This window comes from Furipterus horrens, unplaced genomic scaffold, assembly GCF_987537825.1.
Source record: "Furipterus horrens unplaced genomic scaffold, mFurHor1.1.pri manual_scaffold_4, whole genome shotgun sequence".
NCBI lineage: Eukaryota > Metazoa > Chordata > Mammalia > Chiroptera > Furipteridae > Furipterus > Furipterus horrens.
In genome coordinates this window covers 37,712,259-37,735,604 of record NW_028327174.1, presented here as the reverse complement: position 1 = coordinate 37,735,604, position 23,346 = coordinate 37,712,259, and the positions used below count along the sequence as shown (strand labels likewise).

General features: G+C 35.9%; 1 protein-coding gene and 1 pseudogene across 2 annotated transcripts in view; both read right to left on the bottom strand.

Annotated features, from left to right (window-relative positions):
• Positions 1 to 23,346, bottom strand: part of CCDC91 (coiled-coil domain containing 91) — a 458,769-nt gene that overhangs the window by 176,376 nt on the left and 259,047 nt on the right. The gene's annotated exons all lie outside the window — the stretch shown is intronic.
• On the bottom strand, positions 21,745 to 22,996 carry LOC150011538 (annexin A2 pseudogene; annotated as a pseudogene).

Sequence of the window (23,346 nt, the reverse complement as noted above, 5' to 3'; positions counted from 1 at the left end):
CAACACCCCCAATCTTTATTACATTTCACAAGTTAAGAGAACACATTTCATTGAACATACTTTCTGAATGAAACACCAAAACAATAATCTAAACAAGGATATTTTTCCTCATTTGTTCATTTATTCATAAGATAGGTCAGGTCATATACAGGTATACAAAAGTACTATTTTTAAATCATTATTTTTAAAAATGTTCTGAAAAAATTCAAGATAAAGTTCACCAGAGTTTTAGGTCCTATTTTTCCTTTAATTATTTAGGAGGTCCTCTTCCAACTCCCCTCCATGTTTTTACTGTCTTTCTTAAAATACAAACAATAAAAACTAGAAAAGCTATTTTTCAAATACTCAGAGATGTTAAATGTATCGTAACTAAAACTAATGTATCATCCTCTTACAATTTTGAACTTTTTATTTACTAATTATTTTTGTCATTTCTGGAGGAATAAGTTCCATATGGATTGATTATACTTGTCAATATTTTATTTACAATATCTGTATAATTATATATCTTATATTTGTAATTTCCTAATAAGCATAAACTAACCACAATGAATCTTTTCTAAATGAAGGATATACATTTATATAACAGTTTTTACAAATTTTAAACAATTACATTGTTTTCTAATTATGAAAGAAATAAACAATTCCTTTAAGGACACACTAGGGCTTAAATTCTACACCTTTCTTATAAAATTTGTCATATATTGGCTTGTCTAATATTATTTTATCTCATGTTTTATATTTTAATAATAGGTACCATTTCTTACACATTATTAAATCCTTCATAACCCATTCCTAGAGCAAAACAGCTGGTAAGAATTCATTTATTTTCAAGCTCTAAGAAATCTGTTTTTTGGCTGCACAGGTGAATTTTTCCAAACATTTAGGAAAGAGCTACCTCCTATCCTTCTTGAACTATTCCAAAAAATTCAGGAAGAGGGAACACTCCCAAACTCTTTCTATGAGGCCAGTATTATCCTATTTCCAAAACCAGGTAAAGACACAACAATTAAAGAAAACTATAGGCCAATATTGCTGATAAACATAGGTGCTAAAATCCTCAACAAAATACTGGCAAACTGGATCCTGCAACATATTTAAAAGATTATACACCACAATCAAGTGGGATTCATCCCAGGGATGCAAGGATGGTTTAATATTTGCAAATCAATAGATGTAATACACCACATAAACAAGAAGACAAAAATCACATGATCATATCAACAGATGCTAAAAAAGCATTTCATAAAGCATAGCACCCATTTATGATAAAAAGCACTCAGCAATGTGGGAGTGGAGGGAGCATACTCCAACATAATAAAGTCTATATACAAGAAACCTATAGCCAACATCATATTCAACAGGCAAAAACTAAAAGTTTTCCTCCTAAGATCAGGAACAAGGAAAGGGTGTCCACTTCACCACTTCTATTCAACATAGCATTGGAAGTTCTAGCCACAGCAATCAGACAAGAAAAAGAAATAAAAGCCATTCAATTTGAAAAGATGAAGTAAAACTGTCATTGTTTGCATATGACATGATGTGTACATAGAAAACCCTACAGGCTCCACCAAAAAATTACTTGACTTAATAAGTGAATTTGGTGAAACAGCAGGATACAAAGTCAATATTCAGAAATCAGAAGGCATTTATGTATAGCAACAATAAAATATCATAAACAAAAACTAGAAAAAAATCTCATTTACTATAGCAACAAGAAAAAATAAAGTACCTAACAATAAACTTAACCGAGGTAAAAGACCTGCACTCAGAAACTACAGAACACTGAGGAAAGAAATTAAGGAAGACAAAAATAAATGGAACCATATACCATGCTCATTGTCTGGAAGAATTAATATCATTAAAATGTCCATACTACTCAAAGTAATCTATAGATTCAATGCAATACCTATTAAAATATCAATGACATATTTCACAGATATAGAACAAATATTTCAAAAATGTATATCAAATCATAAATGACCCCAAATAGCCTCAACAATCTAGAGAAAGAAGAACAAAGGCAGAGGGATCACAATACCTGATATCAAACTATAATTACAAAGCCACTGGAATCAAAACAGTCTGGCACTGGCATAAGAACATACACATAGAACAATGGAACAGAGCCCAGAAATAAACCCAAGTCTATGGTCAATTAATATTTGACAAAGTGGGTAGGGGCATATAATGGAACAAAACCAGCCTCTTTAATAAATGGTGTTGGGAAATATGGACGTTACAAGCACAAAAATGAAACTAGACCACCAACTTACACCACACACCAAAATAAACTCAAGATAGATAAAAGACTAAAAGTCCTAGAGGAAAACATAGCAGGAAAATTTCAGATATCCCACACAGCAATATTTTTACTGATATATCTCCAAGGGCAAAGGAAATCAAGGAAAAAGTAAATAAATGGGACTACATCAAATTTAAAAGCTTCTGCATGTCTAAAGAAAACATCATCCCAATGAAAAGGTAACCAACTGTATGGAAAAACATATTTGCCAATGATACCTCGGACAAGGGTTTGATTTCCAGAATATATAAAGAACTCACACAGATTAAAATCAGGGAGGCAAACAATCCAATTAAAAAATGGGCAAAGGAGCCCTGGCTGCTGTGGCTCAGTAGATTGAGCATTGGCCTGCGAGCCAAGTGTCACTGGTTCGATTCTCAGTCAGAGCACATTATTAGGGTGCACGTCAGGTCCCCAGCTGGGGGTGTGAGTGAGAGGCAACCACACAGTAATGTTTCCTCTCCCTCTCTTTCTCCTTTCCCCTCTCTCTAAAAATAAAATAAACAAACAAATAAATTAATTATATATTTTTTTTAAATGGGCAAAGGACCTGAACAGACAATTCTCCAAGGAGGACAAATAGAGGGCCCACAGACATATGAAAGGATGCTCAACATCACTAGCCATCAGAGAGATGCCAATTAAAACCACAATGACATACCACCTCACGGCAGTCAAAATAGCCATCATTAACAAATCAGCAAACAACAAGTACTGCCAAGGATGCAGAGAAAAGGGAACCCTAGTGCACTGTTGGTGGGAATGCAGACTGGTGCAGTCACTGTGGAAAATGGTATGGAATTTCCTCAAAAATCTAATAATGGAAAGGTCTTTTAATCCATTGATCCAACAGCTGGGATTATACCCTAAGAATCTTGCAACACCAATTCAAAAGAACCTATGCACCCCTATGTTCATAGCAGCATTATTTACAATAACCAAGTGCTGGAAACAGCCTAAGTGCCCATCTGTAGATGAGTAGATCAAAACACTGTGGTACATTTACACCAAGGAATACTATGTGGCAGAAAGAAAGAACCCCTGCCCTTTGCAACAGCATCATGAATGGTACTGGAGGGTATTACACTTAGTGAAATAAGCCAGGTGGCGAAAGACAAATACCATATGATCTCACCTATAAGTGGAACCTAATGAACAAAACAAACAAAAAAGCAAAACAGAACCAGAGACATGGAAATAAGAAACTGACAGCAATCAGAGGGGAGAGGTGGGTGGGCAAATAAAGGGGGAATGAAGGGGAAGGGTCTTGTCAAGGAACAAGTTTAAAGGACCTATGGACATGGACAACAGAGTGGGGATTGACTGTGGGAGTTGGGAGTGGACAGGGCAGGGGAAATCAATGGGGGGAAAATTGAGACAACTGTAAGTGAACAACAATAAAAGAAAAAAGAAAAGAAAAAGAAATCTGTTCCCAAAGAGAGACACTTCAAAGGGCACAGTTCATAACACTGATAAAAATTTTTAACTTCTGACTTAATAGAATGAACATTTGGTTGCATTTTTTACCTCTTATGCTTACTAAATAAGTGTACCAGAGCAAATATAATTGCACAAAAACAGAGAATTGTCTCCTAGCTCAGAGTAAAGAACTGTGGTACACAAAGTAACCTTTCTAAAAATAGAATAATTTGTTATGACTATCATCCTCATAATGTTCTAGGCTTCAGAAGAAGGGGTAAATTTATATTTCAAGATCAGATGCATTTCCACAGTGTTTTAAAAATTATTTTCCACAAAGGGCTTATGACAAAAACTATAAGACCATCACCGTTTTCACAGAATACAATACTTGTGCTTCTCTTTGTACTGTAACTTTAGCCCAGCCTGACTTTCTTTCCTCACATGAACCTCTGTCAGGAGGACACTGTGTTGGCTGCAAATAACCAGTCCACAGTATTCATCCTGGAGATTACTGACAAGTCAAAACCACAACATGGAGTTAAGATAGTATTTAAGCATGCCTTTGGGTTTAGAAAGTAATATTTGTCTGTAGTTCATCAGTTGTTATATGACCAAGGTGAAATAAATATAAGAAGAAATCTACAAATGACTGTCTTTAATTCAGAATATTTCCTGATCTTTTTGAATAAATTTAAAAACCATCAGATCACAGCTTTGACAGATGTCTTTGAGCTGAATACTTAGTTGAAAACATAAAAAATAAAATATAATCTGGGTACATGAACTTTTCGTGCTGAAATTAAAAAAAAAAAAAAAAAAAAGAATGGACTAAAATCAGTTTTATTATCCTTAGTAGGGAAGATTAATTTTCTCTTTTCAAGGCTCCCATGACTAGGTTGGTTTTGTTTTTGTTTTAAAAGGCAAAACTTTGAAACACAGGAAGTGGTAGTACTTAAAATACCTATAAGACATCAGATTGTAACGCGTTCCACAAAAGCAATAACCTTAGCTGTCCTGTTCACCAGTCTGGCTGCCACAACGAGCAGTGTGCCCATCAAGATACTATATTAAATTCTTTTTAGCAAGTATCTCAATGTTAGGCTAATGTTCTTAATAATGTCTGATCATTTCTATTATCTATATACACGTTTTTATAACTGTCCTTTGGCCACTAATAACTGATTCAGATTCTATATAATTAAAAAGTGCACCAACCATATGTGGATTCAATGATATAAAATAAAGTACAAGTATAATACTTTTAGGTATATGCAATGAGCTTTACAGAACATGTAAAAACAGTTTAGCTTATGGACTATATTTTTAAATTTCAGATCCTGTATGTCACCATTTGTGCCATGGATGCAAAAGGAAGAAATTAGTCAGAATGAAATAAATGCCATGATAATATAAACAAGTACTCTAAAAGGAATAAAATGAAAGAAAGTCAACCAAAGGACATCGATTATAAAATCCAACCCAAACACCTTGCTTTAGTAATGCTTTCATAAAAGTTATTGGCCCTTGAAGTCCAACACTAAACTGAGTTATTATTTGCATAACAGGGAACTGATTCACAATTTAACTTGCTTTCTTCAGTATTATTTCAGGAAGAATTCTTTATTTTCCATTCAATAACATATGTAGAGTCCAGGTATAAAAAAAATGTATTTTTATTTTTGAAAAGACTAGTTTTATGAGGTTAGTGGAAAGTAAATGGATACAATTTTTTCCCAAACACCATTGTCTTTCCCGTTGTCTGAAGCTTATTGTTTGCCTCTATCTTGAAGGTACAAACTGAAAGGGAATTACCTATTTTAAGCAACCATTAGCTGAGTAGCCTAAAGAGGAAGATAAAAGAATACAGTTCTTACCCCGGCCAGGTGGCTTAACTGGTTGCAGTGTCACCCCATACACCAAAAGATTGTGGATTCAATCCCCAGTGAGGTCATATACCTAAGTTGCAGGTTCAATTCCCAGTTATAGCATGTACAAGAGGCAACTGATCAAGATTTCTCTTTCACATCAATGTTTCTCTCTTTCTCTCTCTCTCTCTCTCCCCCCTTACCCCTGCTTTCTCTATCTCTCTAATCAATAAACATATCCTTGGGTAAGGATATATATATATAAATACACACACACACACTCATATAACTATATATATATATATATACATACATATATATATATAGTTTTCTACTTATAGTTTTCTATGTTTAAAATCAAAAGAGACACTCAAATCTTTTGTGGAAAAAATGAATTGCAAATATGTAAATATAAAAACTACAGTAAATAATTTTTGCTCACAAAACTCAAACAACCAAAGCTACAAATAGCTGAAATAGAAATTTGAGTTAAAATGTAGTCTTTCTCTAGAAAATAATGTAAGGTAAATGAAAACATCTTTAAGATTCATTGTTTTCTGTATTCTTTGAAAGTTTCATAGCCATAAAAACATCAATTCAATCAATGATGCCTTTAATAGGCATACAAATTTAAAAGTAAAATTACAGTTTTCAAATTAGCAAAGTTTCTTTAAAGTACCAATGAATTCTACATACAAGAAAATATATTTCATTTATCAGGTCTCATTTCTTTAAAAATAACTAGCTGTGAAATTTTCTATAAATGCAATGGAAATTTAAAATATTCTTAGTAAATGGCTTTAAAAATCATTAAAATATTAAATCTGCTAAAGGACTACAAAAGATGTATTACATAAAAAACACTTGAAAAGGTCCATTAAATTTACAAATCCTATTTTGAGTCACAGCCATGCCTCACAATTATAGAGGAATAAAGACAGACTTGAGTTCTACTTCTAAGCAGATATTTGCAATGGCACAGAGAAAAATTGAGTGAGCCACTGCAGGGAGAAATACAGACTGCCACAAACATATTTCATATAAAAAGAGCTTAAAGGAAGAGTATGGTGAGCCACGTTTGCGTCAGCCATAAAGTAAAAAAAAAAAAAAAAAAAAAAAAAATTTAATGTTACTATTGCTGACCAGGTTTCATTTGCAAAGAATATACATGCTATGAAATGGCAATAGATATCCTGCCTTGTAGAACATAAAGTCTGTTACTTCTTACAGTACTTCTTACTGTGGCATACTCTTTAAACATAATTTAATTATATCTATACATTTTTTAAAAGTAAAATTGAACACACTTTTATATAGCAATTTTCCCACATAAAAGTCAAAGTTATTAAGCCCTCCCCATTCCCTGCCCCGCCTCTATTTAGGTGACTATCTCCTTATGCATTTCCCTCTCACTCATTCTGTTATAGCCACACTCACCTTCTTGAACATTCCTACTTCAGAGCATTTTCATTGGCTAATCTCTGTGCCTAAAATCTTCTCCCCCTTCTAATATTCAAGTCTCTGCTCAGAGGTCACCTTTTAAATGGCACCTTGAGCACTGATTAAAATTGTGATCCACCTCTTCCCACCCCCAGTACTCTCAATCCCCCCTATTCTGCTCAATTTTTTCAAACATAGTCACTATCTTAGAATTAACCTATTTTATGTTATTAAATACTCTACCATACACTAACATGTAACCTCCGTGAGTAGAGATCGGCTGCTGCTGCTGTTCCATTAATATATATCAAGCACTTGAGCATCCAAAACAGTACCTGGCACATAGAACGTACCTAATAAATATTTCATGGAAGAATGAACACACGAACAAACATTTCTCAACCAATTTAGGAAAAATGTACATTCAATTCCCATTGCATGGATCACAAGTTATGATACTTATTAATTTTAATAATGTTGTCACTGTTCTTTTTTTGTTTGTACATAATCAATTACTTTATTTTACTCCCTATTTACCTCATATCTCTTTTCAAACAATAAAAAGCATTTCAGAACTGCAATCTTACAAATGAAGCAAATAAGTTCAAATGGTCCTTTTCTAAGCAATGCAGGACAGTATGAACATTCATTCTTCTATTACATTATAACAAATTGTACAATTCCATGTGTGCTTTAAAGTTTTTGAATGCTTCATCATCATGCTTCCAGATGACATTCATTCTTACATAACATGACTATGTATCGTGCATTTAATATTACTACATTCTGTGCTAAACGCATAATACTGAAGACAGACAGACATCTCCAATTCATGGTCTTACAGTTTGATTAAAAGCTGTTAAACTAAACAAGTAATAAAAATAACATGAACAAACATTTATACAATATTGTGTGCCAGACATTGTTCTTAAACACTTCAGAACAAAACTTATTTAATCTTCACAATAACCCAAAGGGAAGTATCATAATTACTACTCCTATTTAAGACTTTTTGACATTTGGAAAGGATGGCTTTCAACCTAAGAAAAACAGACAGCCACTGGAGGATTTTAAGACAGAGGATAAGATGATCAGATCTGAAGAATTATTCTGGATCAGCATGGATGTTGAATTGGAGCAAAGCAAAATGACATGGAGTAATCCAAATGAAAGATGACTGGTATCTAGGCTAGGGTAATGGCATCACTGAGGGAAAAAAGCACGAAGGATGTGAGAGGCTGAAAAAGAGAAGCAAGAGGAATTAATGGTTAAACCCAAGTAAAGATTATGTGTCCACCTCTGACAGTCCCTTTCCCCAACAATTTCATATCCTGCTGCTGCTATTAATTTGTTACAGGGTAAATAAAACAACCAATATTTTATGAACCGTAACTTTAAAAAATGTTGCACCATGAGAAGTTTATGAATTAATGCCTAAAGCATTTCTCAAAGTTGAAAGCCAAGCCATCCTAGACTCCTTACTCTTCCTTACTCCCAACACTTGTATTCTCTACATGTTTCTACCTAAATACATTTAACATCTCTTCCTCCTTTTCATCTTTTTGGATTCACCCACCTCATTAAGATCGCCATCATATTTCTCTTTGACTAATTAACACAACTGGATCTAACTGCCTCATCTCCCTGCAACCCATACTTATTAACTGCACAAAACATCTTTCCAAAACTCAAGTGTGCTCAGTACTACTCCATTAAAAAACACTTTCTGACAGCTTCCAGCACCCTGTTCAGTTAGATTTAGCTACTAAAATGTCTCCCCATTACATCCTATGCTAATATACCATACCAGATACCTTCACTATTGAAATTCTAGTACCAGCAATTTTTCAAACAGGTCATGCTATTTCATAACGACAGGACTTTGCACATGTTGATCCCTCTAAAAGATTCCTTTTCCCCAGCTGACTACCTGAGAAAGACCTGTTCATCTTCTAAGTCTAAATTCTAATGACTTTTCCTCCTCTGTGGTCTTCCAATCTTGTACGCTATCTCCATAAATTTCATCAGACTGCACAGCAATTGCTTACATTTCTTCTTTCACTTATTCCCCCAATGAAATTATCGTATTTTTCACACTGTAAGATGCACCTGACCATAAGACTCACCTAGGTTTAGAGGAGGAAAACAAGAAAAAAATATTCTGAACCAAATGGTGTATTAAAATATTTAAGAAAATATAACAGAATAATATTTCAACCATGTTAAGTGAACAGCAGTCAACAGCGGTATTAAGAACCATCATCACTGTCATTAACAAATGAGGAGAAACTTTAAGGTTCAAGTACTCTTCTAGTTTTCTGGGAACCCCAGGTCAGGTAATACACATCACGGTCTGTGATGCAATATTTGCTCCATAAGACTCACAGACATTTCCCCCCACTTTTTGGGGGGAAAAAGTATGTCTTATGGAGAGAAAAATATGGTACAACTTTTTATATTCATTGTGTAACACAGTTTCTGGGAGCATACGTGTATTCTAGTTTGTTGCCCTAAATTAAAGCACAAAATTGATAGCAAGTTTAGATGCTAAAGGGCTTTTCACCCTCCAGACTGAAAGCCAGGTAATGATTACAAGAAATCTGATACTAACTAAGGAGCATATTACTATATCTGAAACAAACAAAAACTCAAAAATTTTAGGAACAAATTAACAAGAGCTATAAAACTCAATTTAGGAATGTTCGAGAAGTGTGGAATAAGTAAAGAAAAACACCTACTAAGTAGAAAGATTCAATATAGAGAATAATGTTAATTTTCTATATATTAACCAATAATTTAACAAAAATTTCTATCAAAATCGCAATAGGGTTTTATTCTTAAATTTAACATGTTTGATAATTTTAAAATTTAGCTGGAAGGTTAATAGTCAAGAGTAGCCAAAAAAGGAAGTCATACTTAATACATAGCACATATGTCAGTCAACCAAACACTGTGCCAGGTGCTATTCTAGAAGCTGATAATGTCATGATTGAGACAAAGATATGTCTCCCTCCAGGAACTCACATTCTGGGATAAAGAAAGAATAGTCAGACAATAAATACCTAAACAAGATTCTACTTTGAGAAAAATAAAACAGGAGTGGGTTGGGGGAGAAAGAAGTACATAAGCCAGAGAAGTCAGAAATAGGCTGTCTCAGGAAATGGTATTTCAGTTGAGAGTTAAATCAGGAAGATCAAGAAGCAATGAACAAGCTAACCCAATCACAAAATGCTCAGAAAGCATTTGGTCTACATAATCATCATTTCAAAGTTTCATATTGAGGTCGCTATTCTCTGTATTGTGAAAGGGTTTTAGATAGTAAATTCCTTGCCTATTTCCTTCAAAATCACAGTATCTTTCCTCTCTCATACAGAATCACACAAAAACACACACAAACTTGTGAACTAAACATTCAAAAAGGAAGGTAGAATTGAGCTCTTTAAAACAACTACTATCTATTTACACATAGCAAGTACCCCTTATGTCACCTCTTTCCACATTAAATGTCTCGACCTGAGAAAAGTCCAACATAAACATCTATCAAATATACAGAAAACATTAACATTCTGGAAGCCACCTAACCCTGTCCCGAAATTTCTTATATTTTGAGGCCTAGGGTATGTCTTCTCCTTCAACATTCATTTATGGCTACTATGAGTGCAAATGCATCCTTTCTCCTTTATTCACACTTAACTGTCTGTTAGAAACAAAGCCTCCATGACTTACCTACCAAATAAATTACATGAATTTTAGAAAAACTTGCTTCAAACCAATCATTACATTTACTGGTGAAGTCTGTGGCTTTGTTCTAGAATGGTTGAGGTCAGAATTTGACCTCAGATAAGTAGGAAAATATAGTAAATGCATCCCTTGAGATTGTAAACTAGGGTATTCAAAAATAATACGTTTTCTCACCACTGTGTGAGAAATGAGGGTTGGCCACATTATAAGTCTATGTTTTCCTATTTTTTGATAATACCCTTATGCATACACATAAAAAAAATCTAATACTAATCACTTCTCAAAATGTTTACTTGGTACAAAAAAATCCATGTGCACTCTAAGAATTCTCCTTGGATAATTTACAATAGGTAAAGAAGATAAAATGCCCACCCCTCAAGTGATAAATGTACTTACAAACATCCTAATAGCACAAAGAATGACTGTAAATAAACATCAAAATTGTCTTACCAAATTACATGCTTCTGAAAAGACAATTTAAAAGTTATTGAAAATTGTTAAGACAGGTGCAAGATCAAACTCAATGTCACAGAATAATTATCATAATAACAATTCTGTAGCATTTCTAAAATGTGTTCATATAACTTGTATTAGCATAAATCAGAAATGATCATGTACTATGTAACTTTTAAAGAAATGGCTATGAAATTAGCTTTGAATCATTCATATTTAAAAATAAGTAAAAGTTTTAAAACTAAGTAAATATATAGAAATAATACATGCTTGCTGAAGAGATGTTATGCAGAATCATATGAGAATTTAGGTACCTAAATTTAAAGAAGATTCTTAGTCCATTTTGATATTAATACATTTTTCTTCAGGAAATCTCCTTAATGATGCTAATTCATTTAAATTAAGGGACTACTTTTTAAATTTAAAAACAGAAAAAACCCTTTACTGTCTATTTATTGAAATACTTAGTTTTTAAAACAGTCAAAACAGTTTAGTTGGTTTGCTTTTATTTTTATTTTTTTACTTATTTTAAAATTTTTGATTTTAAGGAGGGAGAAAGGAAGGGAGGTGAGAGAGAGAGAGAAAGAGAGAGAGAGAAACATCATCAATTTGTTATTCCACTTATTTATATGTACGTGTCCTGACTGGGGATCAAATCCGCAACCTTGGCATATAAGGGCAACGCTGTAACCAACTGAACTATCCAGTCAGGACGTACTTGGTTTGTTTTTGAACAGTTTACATTTCTAACTAAACTACTTACAAATTCTAAATATGTTGAAAAGTATTTGGAACACAAAAACTCATTATATGTACCAAATTAAGTATAAGATGTGCTTATCATCACATTTTAAGATTCTGAAATTATGATGTCCTAAAATACACATTTAATGTTGACTTTTCTTTCCCCTCAAAATCTATTATTAAGTTAATGGTGTGTCTTAAAAAAAAAATCTATGTCATCTTAGATTTGAGGAGGTACCAGCAAACACTTTAAATTTCAATTATTACATGACAGATAAAAAACGTTCTCACAATGGCCAATTGGAGTATAGAATTGAAGATCGCTTTCTTCTAATGATTTCAAAATAGGTCAATTTACCTTTGCCAAATGAAAGAATGACTTGATTTTATGAATTATTAGAACAGAAATAAAGAAAATCACATAATGCCTTCAAAATACGCAAATGAACCAATATGAAATTCAACAAACTATACCTGTATTTTCAGTTCTCAGAAATGTCCCTAATATTTGAAATTTTTTGAGACTAAAAGGTCAATTTTCTCATTATTAATGTTATTTAACAACAAATTATTCAATTTTTAATGTACACATCTTTCCCATTGTTTAGAACAGTGGTTCTCAACCTTCCTAATGCCGCGACCCTTTAATACAGTTCCTCATGTGTGGTGACCCCCAACGATAAAATTATTTTTGTTGCTACTTCATAACTGTAATTTTGCTACTGTTATGAATCGTAATGTAAATATCTGATATGCAGGATGTATTTTCATTGTTACAAATTGAACATAATTAAAGCATAGTGATTAATCACAAAAACTATATGTAATTCTATATGTGTTTTTTGATGGTCTTAGGTGACCCCTGTGAAAGGGTCGTTCGACCCCCAAAGGGGTCGCGACGCACAGGTTGAGAACCGCTGGTTTAGAAAGTACTAAAGACATTGCTTGTTTCTTTTTTAAAACTGCCTACTTGGATAATAAAATTGGAGGAGTACTTTCTTAAAATATTTGTAATTTTGTCCCTGTTTAAACTATATCCAACAAGCTGGTAGGTATTTTTATAAACAAGAGGTTAAGGTGCTTTTTCATTTTATAAAATATATAATATTTATTTTCTAAAAGTGGCCCTCATTTTTAAAAAATGTTCCTAACCGCTAAGTTAGGAAAGCATTAAGTTAGAGAATAAAAGATGGTGAATGAGAAGAAATAGTACAAAACTAAAGTGTTTGTTCTCAGCATAATTATTTGGAGGCAGAAGGGAAGGGAGTGACCTAGGTCCTTGATGGGAACATCAGTCTTGGTGTGATATGCCATCTGCAGATGTAGGTAAAAAGGTGCAAATGAAAGTTGTATGTTGTAGTAGCCCTACAGATATGCTTGTAAATATCCTCTCTCCTCAAATTAGTTTTAATTTTTTTATCTTTATTTTTAAAAAATGGAATAAAGCATGTGAAATTCAGTGACTTTCTATAAAATTGAAGATGAAAACAAAACAAAAAAAAATAGTATTTTTCCCAAGTAGTTTAATTCTCTATTTTCTTCTTCATTTCAACAATTCTCATAGGCAACCTACAAGTACCAAACAAAGGTATACAAAAATGAATAAAACATGTTCTTTTCATTCAAATTTTATTAAGCAAAATTAAGACCTGCAACTTTCTACAATGTACAACTAATTCATAAAGAGGTAATATCCTCAGGAAAAGCATATATTAACCCTTACTATCACAGGTAATTCGCTTTAATAGTAATTAACAGTGAGAGTATACTGATAATATGGCAGTGGTGGTGAGCTCATTATCCGATCTCTCAAAATTCCCTCATCAAAAACATACAAAGCACCTAAAAAAGTAGAACCAACAACTCATATTCAATATACATTACAAAAAAAAATTCAAAATTCTATACTGATACTGCAAAGTAAGCTAAAATATATTAGGAAAGCGATGAAGTAGATTAAAGAACAACATAAATCATAATTAGAAAAACAGAATGGATGTGAGAAATTTCAGAAAAGAATAATGACAGTATTAATCAGTTCAGAAATGATGGCTAAACGAAAAGAACATGAGATCAAATAAACTAAACTGAAAATGTCTAAGAAAAATAGAATAAAAAGGTGAAATAGAATTTAGGTAAATAGAACCACAGGTATGGAAACATGGACCAGACTGAAAGGAACCAGAGGGGAGGGGTGGGGGGTGGGGTTAGTGGAGGAAAGAAGGGAAAGGGACTAGACAAAGAACGAGTATGAATGACCCACAAACATGGACAACAGTGTGGGGATTGACTGTGGGAGCAGGGATGGGGTGAGATGGGTGGAGGAGGGCAGGGCAAAGGTGGAAAAATTGAGACAACTGTAACAAAAAAAAAACAATTAAAATTACTTAAAAAAGAAATGAAGTATGGGGGACTTCCGGCCAAGATGGAGGCTTAGACGGACGCGCTAGGTCTCCCTCTACAACTAGAGAGGAATACAACTACTTCAAAATAAAGGATAACTAGAAATTCCAGAAAATAAAACTACACGGAAGCCCAACATATGAAGTTATAAACCAGCAGCGCTCTTTGGGCAGGTAGGACGAGCGAAAGGGGGTGGTGCTGTTTGCGGTCGCACCTGGGACAGCGGCGGGGAGAACAATCCCAGCGGCAGGGAGAACAATCTCAGCGGCAGGGAGGACAATCCCGGCTGCAGTCGAACCCCCGGCAGCTCGCGACCCCAACGCTGGGGAAAGCAGCCACCACACCGCCTTGAACGGTGAGGCCCAGGGGGGCGGGAGGACGGATCCTGGTCTCCTAGCGGAATAACTGTGTGAATCCATCTTGGACCCCCGCCCCCAAAGAAAGCGCCACAGGGCTGCGAAATAGGTCGCGGACAGGCGCCAGTCGCTGGCTTGTGACGAGTACACAGGCACTGCCCCCTACAGCCGGCCCAAGAAAACAAAACGCATCTGTCAAAATGAGGCAGACAACTATAGAAATCCCGGTGGCACAGCTCACCAGGCAACAGATGGAGAACCTGACAGATGAACAGATAAGAAACCTGTCAGAGGCTCAGTTCTGGGCCATTGTTATCAGGTGGCTTACAGAATTCACAAAAGAGCAGGAAAAAGATAAGAAAGAAGCGAAAAACACTCATAACGAAAGGAACAAAACCACATACGAGACAGATGGTGAGGAAATAAAATCCAGAGTTCATTTCAACAAACCGGAATATGGAGAAGGAACAAGCAGCCAACCAATGCAGCGAGAGGAAATGGGAAGCAACGATGAGAGGATCAGAAACCTCTGGGACAGCTATAAAAGGCCCAACATAAGAATCATTGGTTTGCCAGAGAATGAGGAAGATGAACTAGAACTTGAAAAATTGAGTGAAAATATAATAAAGGAGAACTTCCCAGACTTGGGGAGGGAAATGGACTTGCAGGTCCAGGGGGCACAGAGAGTTCCAAAGAAGCTGGACCCAGGGAGAACCACTCCAAGACACATTATAATCAAAATGTCGAGGATTAAAGATAAGGAGAGAATCTTAAAAGCAGCAAGAGAGAAGAAAAGAATTATGTACAAAGGGGTCCCAATTAGACTATCAGCTGACTTCTCAAGGGAGACCCTGCAGGCAAGAAGGGACTGGCAAGAAATATTCAAAGTAATGAAAATCCAAAACCTACAACCACGAATACTCTATCCAGCGAAATTGTCATTCAGAATAGAAGGACAGAGAAAGTGTTTCCAGGACAAAATAAAACTGAAAGAGTTCATTAGATCCAAACCACTGTTATATGAGATGTTAAAGGGACTGGTTTAGAAAAAGGAGGATCAAGACAATGAAATCTAAAATGAAAACTGCATCACAAGAAACAACAGAAGCTAGGGAATTGAAACAAAGGCAAACTAAACAGGCAACAAGAGTGGAAAAAGAACTTTAGGTACGGGGAACATATTGGGGGGAGGTCAACAGGGAGGGGGAATGGGGAGAGGGAGGGAGATGATATAGGAATTAAGGATCATGGTAGGAGGGAATGGAATAGACAGAGAGAGGTTGAGAAGAACTGTATGCACAACTAATGGACATGATCTAAAAGAGGGGGACAACTGGAGGGAGGGGGGCCACCGGGTGGAGGGGAGCAGAGGGAAGGGAAATGGGCACAAATGTAATATTATAATCAATAAAACACATAAAAAAAAAAAAGAAATGAAGTGATGAGAAGGATTCAAAAGTAAAGGCTAATATAGAATACAAAGACTACATAACACACAGCAAATAAGAGATACCAGAGGGAAAAAAAATACACAGTAAGGAAATAAAACAAGTATTAAAATTATGATTTAATAAACACTCCTTGAAATTTTTTAAAAAGAATTTCTATATTATATATATATATATGAACATTGTAAATCTAGAGAAATTCAACCCTGAATGACCAATACCAGACATATTCTAATAAAATTATTTTATTTTAAAGAACAAGCAACTAGAAGTGTTCGATTAAAATTACTTTTGACTACAGTACTTTATAATAGAAGAAAATTGAATTATATACTCCCATATGAAGAAAAAAAGAAGGAAATCTCTTAATGAACCACTATGAAAAGGCTTCCAAGAAATATTCTTAAATAAAGAGCGGGTAGAGAAAAATTTTTTAAATAAATAATGAAAGTGTGTTAATATAATACATTACCATCTGTATAGAAAAGAGGAAAGAGTGAGTGAGTCAGTTACAGAGGCTTTTGTGTGCATTATAAAAACCTGTGGAAGGATAAAAATAAACCAACAGGGCACAGGTGGGTTAAAGCAAAGGATGAAGAGTAGGCTTTTCATTACACACCTTTTTCACTACATGTGCTTTGAACCACTTGGCCCCATTACTTAACTGGTGTGGGAGAGTACTTAAACGTTTTTAAACACACTCTTTTAAAGCTTTCCCTGGAGACTGTATGTGAGCCAGACTGAGAACTATCACTTTAATTAATACTTAAAGGAAGTCAAATCATTGAAGCAAAACATATAAATGAAGAAATCAGTGATAACTACTACATAAAACTACTACAAAAATTTTTAATATATTTTTTGACCTAAAGTTTTATTTAAGGAATATACAACTGAAATTAAATAAAATAACTTCAAAATGTTGCTCTTTTTATATAAAAAATTCTACCAGTTGGTTTTGAATATGTAAAACTGTCATTTCAATGTTTACAGTTCTAATACGGTTTGACAAAGAGGTTTTCCAAATATCAGTATAGAAACTGCATTTGATGATTCAATTCATTTTGGAATAAGAAATAAAATACTTGCTTGTATCTCACCAGAAGTCCCCCCATGACTCTCCTCTAATAGGGGTTGTGAAGAAGACAGGTTTCCTAACAACTGAAATTTATCCATTTCCCAATATCTTATCAAGTCTAAAATATATTATTAAATGAAAGGCATATGAGAACAATCAAGACATAAGATCTTTATTTTCTTTCATTTATTTCTCTTCTTCAGAAGAGGATGTCTTCAAGCCACACTTATTTTGTATTTCCTTCAGCATTCTCTACTTCTAAAGACAGCAACTATATTTTGAGTTACCCATGGTAACCTAGTTAATAACTCACCAACCAGTAACCTCTGGTTAAGTGATCAACTGTGCACATTTGACTAGTATTTACTTTGAAACAGTACACAAATATATTAAAAATAGTATCTACTCACATATGAATAATGTAACCTGTGAAATCAATATCAGAACATAGGCAGTAATTGAAACAGTACAATTCCATTCATAAAGGCAATTTAAGGTCCTCTGAAACACCGTATTGTCAATTAACTTTTTAAAAATTAAATTCTCAAACAGAAAATCAACATACTATGACCAAGAAGCATTTCAATAGGAAACAGCATTTGGAAGAATTGGCCCAGTCTTTAAAATATTCATGCAGAAAACTCCCAAAGCTAGCCTGAGGTACCCCTACTGACAACTATTAGATATGATAGTTTAACAATAAGCTGTGTCTGTTAACCGAATTTTTTAAAATGTGGTAAGATTATGAGATGCACATTTTGATAAGCTGCCAAGTTTGTTCAGAGCTCATCACAGGTGAGATGGACTTGCTATGGGAGTCAAAGAAGACAAAAGAGATGGGAATCCAAGTTGTACTAAGATGAGCTCTCTATACAAGTTTTATGAAAAATCCTTTAAATAGCTTCCTCTAACAAATACACATGACTCACTTTTTTCCCTCTGGTTAGCCCATACGCCCTGGACAGAACAGGAAAGGAGAGGTGTGCACACCCCCATTGTACTGCAGAGTTCACAGTATTCGTTATTTCCTCCTGTTATGGGCACATTCCCAAACCTCCACCTATCCTGCTAATTAGACCATATCATAAAACAACACTGTTAGAATTCCCTATAATAGTTAATGTTGTTTTAAGAAAAACTTTGTTTAAAGATTTCACAAATATTCCATTTATCAATTACTCTTTCTCTAGTCAGAATAAAATCTAGACAAAGGCACACCCAACACTAGCCTAAGTAAAAGTAATTAATTTATAACATTAAAAATTCAAGCCCTATATTTTCAGATCTCATGAAAACACTTGGATTTTTCATGTTGGTAAACAGGCATAGATTTTTTTTTTCTTTATTGTCTGCATTTTACACAATAAACATATTCTTATAAATAAATAAGCATACAAATATTATTTAAGGAGAAAGTCTTCTCAGCTACTTTAGTCTTGTCAGTACTATCTTTTTTGCATTACTAACTCTTTTGCTTTATTTAGGATACCATAGACAGGCATACACTAATATATTACCCCCTCATATCATAGATAGCAAAATGCTTTTCCTAGTGTGTTAAGTTCCAAAAATACTTAGAAGACCTCTATGCCTTAATATTAAAAAAATATGGCTACTTCCGGCCAAGATGGACGCGTAGACAGACATGCTGCATCTTCCTCTACAACTAAGAAGGAATACAACAACCTTAAAACTATAAACAATCATAAGTTCCAGAAAATCAAACTGCATGGAAGTCCAGCAAATAAAGATATAAAGAAGAAATACTCATCCAGACAGGTAGGAGGGATGGAGCCGGAGCGAGGGGACGTGGTAGTGGGGGCAGGAGCAGCAGCAGAGGCAGGCCAGTGGAAAGCAGTTACACGTTTTAAAAAATCAGGAGGGACACCTAAGGAGCGTTCACCAGATACTCACCAGACCGCACACCTCACGGTCCCAGCACCGGGGAAAATCAAGCCTTATTGCTTCTGACTGTGCAGACCAGTGGGGGTTGGGACAGAGGCAGAAATTGTCCGTCTCTCAGCAGAGGCCGCTTGTTTAAAGGGTCCCCACGGAACTAGAACGTCTGCAGACCCACCCACTCTGGGAACAACAGCCAGAGGGGCGCCAGTCCCATACAGAAGTGGAAGAGGTGCCTGGAAGAAGGGTGAGTGCTGGGCAGGCAGCATTGTTCCCTCTCGGACCCCCCCCCCCCCCCACATACAGCGCCACAATGTGGTGAAACAGGTCGCTCTGTACTGATGAATCCCTAAGGCTCCGCCCCTTACAATGTAACAGGAATGACAGCTCTACCTAAGACACAGAGGCAAACAAACACAGGAGCCTGTCAAGATGAGAACACAGAAAAGTATGGCCCAAAAGAGGGAACAGATCAAGGTTCCAGTGGGAGAATTAAGTGACAGACGAGAAGATAGCCAACCTAACAAATGCAGAATTCCAAACACTGGTGATAAAGATGTTCATGGCTTGACAGATATACTAGAGCATGGCAAACGCATAAGAGAAGAGGTGAAGGCTATGCTAAGTGAAACGAAGGAAAATCCACACAAAACCAATGGTGAAGGGAAGAAAACCAGGGTTCAAGTCAATGACTTAGAACATAAAAAAGACAAAAACAGTCAACCAATATAGAATGAGGAAACAAGAATTTAAAAAAGTGAGGAGAGGTGTAGGAACCTCTGGGACAACTTTAAACGTGCCAACATCTGAATCATAGGGGTGCCAGAAGGAGAAGAGGAAGAGCAAGAAATTGAAAACTCATGTGAAAAAACAATGGAGGAAAACTTTCCAAATGTTGCAAAGGAAATAGACATACAAGTCCAGGAAGCACGGAGAGTCCCTGGCAAGCTGGACCCAGAGGGGATCACACCAAGACACATCATGATTAAAACGCCAAAAGTGAAAGATAAAGAGAGAATCCTAAAAGCCGCAAGAGAGAAGCAGAGAGTTGCTTACAAAGGGGTGCCTATATGACTATCAGCTGATTTCTCAAAAGACACTTTGCAAGCAAGAAGAGACTAGCAAGAAGTATTCAATGTGATGAAAAGCAACCTACTCTATCCAGCAAAGCTATCATTTGGAATGGAAGGGCAGATGAAGTGCTTCCCACACAAGGTAAAGCTAAAAGAGTTCATCATCACCAAGCTATTATTATATGAAATGTCAAAGGGACTTACTTAAGAAAAAGATCAAAACTATGAACACTAAAATGACAACAGACTAACAACTATCAACAACTGAATTAAAAAAAAAAAAAATCCAACTAAGCAAACCAGAATAGGGACAGAATCATAGGTATGGGGATCATTTGGAGAGTTATCAGCTGGGAGGGGTAAGGGAAGAAATTGGGAAATAGTGCAGGGATTAAGAAGCAATTGTTTGGTACAAAATAGACAGGGGGATGTTAAGAATAATATAGGAAAGGGTGAAGCCAACGAACTTATATGCATGACCCATAGACATGAACTAAGTGGGGTGGGATTGCTGGAGAAAAGGGAGGTACTGGGTAGAGGGGAGCAAAGGGGGAAAAAATTGGAACCACTGTAAGAACCTAACCAATAAAATATACTTAAAAATATATATGGATTGCCATACTCTGAAGAAAATATATATTTACTTTCAAATATCTGAGGAATGACTGGCAAACTATTAATTCAAGCAAAAAAATTAATATACATTTACTATTTAAAAAACTCACTTTTTAAATATTTTATCCTATATATTAGCATACAGTGGCTTCCTTTGACATTCACAAATTTAATCATATTCATCCCTAAGAAATTATCAGATAGAAATTTGTACCAGTTTGAAAAAAAAGGCTATATCCCCAGGAAGAAATGCAATACAGAAAGGAGGTCAAATAGTGAAACCCAAGATTTTCTAAATTACTGTTGAATCAATTTAAGTATTTTTATTGAAAATGTATTTTCAGAAAGTCCAACACACATACCTATGTCTACACAAACTAGGTAAATATAAAGCAAATATGGAGACTGATGGAGTATTTCCCAATGTAAGTTATCCATATTTTTATTTACCCCTCTTCTATCTATCAAATGACTCCTTGAATTAATTACTCTAACTGTGTTATTACTCAAAATATTTGCCTTAAATTAATATATATTAAGACTGAAACCAATTTTCTGCTGTAAGTACAAAAAAGATTATTTAAAATTTTAAATGTTCCTTGCTATTCCACTTCCAGACTAAGGTGAAGTGGATGTAGTCCTCTCTGTGTTTATCAATATATACATTGGTTTTAAATAAAACAAAGAAGATTCTAGAAGGTGGTAGAAAGGAAGATTACCTAGGATCCTGAGGACCCAAGGAAGGACAGGGCAGTACGTTCTGTGAATTTTCTTTTTTTTTTTTTTTTTTTTTGGTTCTAAAGTAAAAATTAAGTTTATTCATTTGTTTACGACACAGTACACAAGAGGCAAAGTGTTTCACATCATAGATTTCACTTCCAACTCTGTGGAATGTTCATTTCTTTGGCTAAAAGGAGAGACTAAACGGGAAAGCCAGGCGACGCTTGGGCAACTGAAATAAGGTCGGGGCAGGGGCAATGCTGACACCTTCCTCATGGGGATGGGCAAAGGTGGCTATTAGTTGCAAGGTGATTTTCTAGAATCATTAGCTGGAAGCACAGGAGCACCTCTCCTGGACGCTTGAGCCGCCTTGGCCTCAGTCATCCCCACCACACAGGTATAGCAGCGCTTTCTGGTAGTCACCCTTCGTGTCTTGCTGGATGTAATAGTACAGGGACTTGCCGTACTTTTTCTTGAATTCAGACCTGATTTTCAACATGTCCACTTCACTGCGGGAGATCATGATTCTGATCAAGACCTTGTCGCGTGTCCCCTTGCCCTTCATGGAGTCATACAGTCGGTCAGCAAAATACAGGGGCTTGTTCTGGATGCCCTGGACCAGGTTCAGGAAAGCATTTTCCAGATCTCCCTTGACTTCCTTCTTGATGCTCTCCAGCATGTCATAAGGGCTGTAGCTCTTGTACCTTTCAAATACTTTCTGGAGGTGACACACGCTCCGCTCGGTCATGATGCTGATCCACTTGGGAACATCAGTTCCTTTCCTCTTCACTCCAGCATCATAGAGATCCCGGGCATCTTGGTCAATCAGCTCATAATCAATGACAGAGCCATCTTCTGCTCTTCTACCCTTCGCAAGGGCAACCATCGGCTTGCGGAAGTCGCCAGATGTGTCAGAAATAATGTCCTTCTCCAGGTCAGTCTTGTACATCTCCTTGTAGACTCTGTTAATTTCCTGCTGCTCCTGGTTGGTCCTGGAGCAGATGATCTCGATGACAGAGTCCTCATCAGTCCCCAGCCCCTTCATGGAGGCCTTCAGCTCGGAAACGTCATACTGAGCAGGTATTTTCAACAGGCCCAGAATTACTGTCTCCAGGTGGCCGGACAAGGCTGACTTCAATGCTGACGCAAGATCCTTTTTGGTCTTTCTCTGGTAGGTGGAGGCAATATCCTGCCTCTGCTCATTGCTGCAGTTGGTCAGAATGTTGACGATGGTGACCTCATCCACACCTTTGGTCTTGATGGCCATTTTGATGTTCAAAGCATCCCGCTCAGCATCAAAGTTGGTGTAGGCTTTGACTGACCCATATGCATTTGGGGGTGTCGAGTGATCACCCTCCAAGCTGAGCTTGCACAGAATTTCATGAACAGTAGACATTTTGAAAGAAGCTGGGCCAGGCGCTCAGAACCACAAGAGTCCCCTGATGCAGAACTGTGAATTTTCTTTTATCCTCATATAATAAGATGGCCAGCAACCAGGAAATGCCAAAGGGCACAAACAAAAAAAAATTCCCAAGAAATGCCATCCCTCCCCAGCGACAGGCCCATGAAGGGGGCAAAACAGGAAACTTAGATAATAACCATACCCCATGGGAAAAATGTGAACCTACCTCCTGCTCTGTGAGCAAAGGCGGTGTGCTGAGCCTAGACTTCCACCCTCACCCAGCTATAAACTGCTACCCTGGCTGACCCCTGAGGTGGCAACAGAGAAAATCATGGGGTTTGGATGCATTTTTAGGACTTGAATCCTCACCCAGAGGTAAGAA